Source organism: Arachis ipaensis, chromosome B10 (assembly GCF_059453495.1).
Source record: "Arachis ipaensis isolate K30076 ecotype BB chromosome B10, ASM5945349v1, whole genome shotgun sequence".
In the NCBI taxonomy this organism is placed as follows: Eukaryota; Viridiplantae; Streptophyta; class Magnoliopsida; order Fabales; family Fabaceae; genus Arachis; species Arachis ipaensis.
In genome coordinates, this window is record NC_142435.1 from 61,069,034 (window position 1) to 61,072,743 (window position 3,710).

Here is a 3,710-nt window from a genome sequence, read left to right on the forward strand (position 1 = left end):
GACCCTTACTCACGTAAGGTTTATTACTTGGATGACCCAGTGCACTTGCTGGTTAGTTGTGCGAAGTTGTGACAAAGTGTGTGAATTACGTTCCGAGCACCAAGTTTTTAGCACCGTTGTTAAGGATCACAATTTCATGCACCAAGTTTTTGGCGCCGTTGCCGGGGATTGTTCGAGTTTGGACAACTAACGGTTCATATTGTTGCTCAGATTAGGTAATTTTATTTTAAATTTAAGTTTTTTGTTTTTATTATTTTTAATTTTCGAAAAATTTTCAAAAAAAATTGAAAATAAATTATTCTATGGCTTCAGAATTTTTAAGAATGAATTCTAGAGTTTCAAGATAACATGTTGAAGCCTGGCTGGCTGTAAAGCCATCTCTAATTCTTTTGGACCGAGGCTTCCACTCATCAGCACAGAAGCAAGTTAAATGAAGTATCAGCTATTGTATGTTTGATTTGTATATGCTAAAGCTTGGCTGGCCATTGGCCATGTCTACTGTTTTGGACCGGAGCTTTCACTGAAAGCTTGGCTGGCTACTAAGCCATGTCTAATTCCTAGACTGGAGCTTTAGACTAACATTGCATGATTCCTGGAATTCTCATTAGAAATTGAAATCCTTATTTTTCTTTTCCAATTAATTTTCGAAAGAAAAATACCAAAAAAATTTACAAAATCATAAAACCAAAAATAATTTGTTGTTTCTTGCTTGAATCTAGTGTTAAGTCATAACTTTGGTGTCAATTGCATGTTTATCACTTTCTTGCATTTTTTGAAAATTCATGCATTGCATTCTTCATGATCTTCAAGTTGTTCTTGGTAAGTCTTCTTGTTTGATCTTTAAAATTTCTTGTTTTGTGTCTTTTCTTGTTTTTCATATGCATTCTTGAATTCTTAGTGTCTAAAGATTAAAAATTTATAAGTTTAGTGTATTGCATGTTTTCTTTTATTGAAAATTTTTCAAAAATACATACTTGATGTTCATCATGATCTTCAAAGTGTTCTTGGTGTTCATCTTTGCATTCAAAGTGTTCTTGCATGTTTCCTTTGTTTTCATCCAAAATTTTTATGTCTTGAGTCTTTTTTATGTTTTTCTCTTTCCTTATTGAAATTCAAAAATAAAAAAAATATCTTTTCCTTATTTTACTCCTAATTTTCAAAAATTGCATTGAATTAGTCAAAGATTTTCAAAATCATATCTTTTTTTTAGTCAAGCAAATTTCAATTTCAAAAATTTTTTTTATCTTTTTTAAAAATCTTTTTAATTAATTAATTATTTCTTCTAACTTTTTTGAATACTAATTAATAAATAAATTAAAAACAAAAATATTTTTCTTTTCTTTTCAATTATTTTCGAAAATTCTTCTCTCTCACCTCCTCCTAATTAATTATTTATCCACTAACACTTCTCTTCTTCTTAAAAATTCAAACCCTCTCCCTCTTTCTGTGTTCAAATTTCTTTTCTTCTTCTACTCACATAAAGGAATCTCTATACTGTGACATAGAGGATTCCTCTTCTTTTCTATTTTCTTCTTTTTCATATGAGTAGGAACAATGATAAGAACATTCTTGTTGAAGCTGATCCTGAACCTAAAAGGACTCTGAAGAGGAAGCTAAGGGAAGCTAAAGCACAACTCTCTGGAGAAAATCTGACAGAAATTTTTGAAAAAAGAAGGAGACATGGCCGAAAATAATAACAATGCAAGGAAGATGCTTGGTGACTTTACTGCACCAAATTCCAATTTAGATGGAAGAAGTATCTCAATCTCTACCATTGGAGCAAACAATTTTGAGCTAAAGCCTCAATTAGTTTCTCTGATGCAACAGAATTGGAAGTTTCATGGATTTCCATCAGAAGATCCTTTTCAGTTCTTAACTGAGTTCTCGTAGATCTGTGATACTGTTACGACCAATGGGGTTGACTCTGAGGTCTACAGGCTTATGCTTTTCCTGTTTGCTGTAAGAGACAGAGCTAGAGTATGGTTGGACTCTCAACCTAAAGATAGCCTGAACTCTTGGGATAAGCTGGTCACGGCTTTCTTAGCCAAGTTCTTTCCTCCTCAAAATCTTAGCAAGCTTAGAGTGGATGTTCAAACCTTCAAACAGAAAAAAGGTGAATCCTTCTATGAAGCTTGGGAGAGATATAAGCAACTGACCAAAAAGTGTCCTTCTGACATGCTTTCAGAATGGACCTTCCTGGAATTATTCTATGATGGTCTGTCTGAATTATCAAAGATGTCATTGGACCATTCTGCAGGTGGATCCATTCACCTAAAGAAAACGCCTGCAGAAGCTCAAGAACTCATTGACATGGTTGCAAATAACCAGTTCATGTACACTTCTAAAAGGAATCCTCTGAATAATGGGACGCCTCAGAGGGAGTTCTTGAAATTGATACTCTGAATGCCATATTGGCTCAGAATAAAATATTGACTCAGCAAGTCAATATGATTTTTCAGAGTCTGAATGGATTGCAAGCTACATCCAACAGTACTCAAGAGGCATCTTCTGAAGAAGAAGCTTATGATCCTGAGAACCCTGCAATAGCAGAGTTGAATTACATGGGGGAACCCTATGGAACTACCTATAATCCCTCATGGAGAAATCATCCAAATTTCTCATGGAAGGATCAACAAAAGCCTCAACAAGGCTTTAATAATGGTGGAAGAAACAGGTTTAGCAATAGCAAGCCTTTTCCTTCATCCACTCAGCAACAGACAGAGAATTCTGAGCAGAATCCATCTAGCTTAGCAAATATAGTCTCTGATCTATCTAAGGCCACTTTAAGTTTCGTGAATGAACAAGATCCTCCATTAGAAATTTGGAGGCACAAGTGGGCCAGCTGAGTAAAAGGGTCACTAAAACTCCTCCTAGTACTCTCCCAAGCAATACAGAAGAGAATCCAAAAAGAGAGTGCAAGGCCATTACCTTACTTGGTGTGGCTGAACCCAAAGAAGAGGAGGAGGACGTGAATCCTAGTGAGGAAGACCTCCTGGGATGCCCAGTGACCAATAAGGAGTTTTCCTTTGAGGAACCAAAGGAATCTAAGGCTCATCTAGAGACCATAGAAATTCCAATGAACCTCCTTCTACCCTTCATAAGCCCTGATGAGTATTTATCCTCTGAAGAGGATGAAGACATTATTGGAAAGCAAGTTGCTAAATACCTTGGTGCAATCATGAAGCTGAATGCCAAATTATTTGGTAATGAGACTTAGGAAGATGAACTTCCCTTGCTCACCAATAAACTAAATACATTAGATAGGCAGAAATTACCTCAAAAGAAACAGGATCCTTGTAAATTCCTAACTCCCTGTAACATAGGCACCATGACCTTTGAGAAGGCTCTGTGTGACCTGGGGTCAAGAATAAACTTAATGCCACTCTCTGTAATGGAGAAACTTGGGATCTTTGAGGTGCAAGCTGCCAGAATCTCTTTAGAGATGGCAGACAACTCAAGAAAGCAGGCTTATGGATAAGTAGAGGACGTGTTGGTAAAGGTTGGAGGCCTTTACATCCCTGCTGATTTCATAATCCTAGACACTGGGAAGGATGAGGATGAATCCATCATCCTTGGAAGACCTTTCCTAGCCACAGCAAGAGCTGTGACTGATGTGGACAGAGGAGAATTGGTCCTTCAATTGAATGAGGACAACCTTGTGTTTAAAACTCAAGGATCTCCTTCTGTAACCATGGAGAGTAAGCATGAAA

The 3,710-nt window shown here is 36.4% G+C and overlaps 1 non-coding gene across 1 annotated transcript; it reads right to left on the bottom strand.

The window, feature by feature from the left end:
• Positions 1–2,073: 2,073 nt before the first annotated feature.
• On the bottom strand, positions 2,074–2,181 carry LOC148580244 (small nucleolar RNA R71). The gene has a single exon (XR_015895524.1). It is a non-coding gene; the product is annotated as a small nucleolar RNA R71 (small nucleolar RNA).
• Between the last annotated feature and the right edge of the window lie 1,529 nt (positions 2,182–3,710).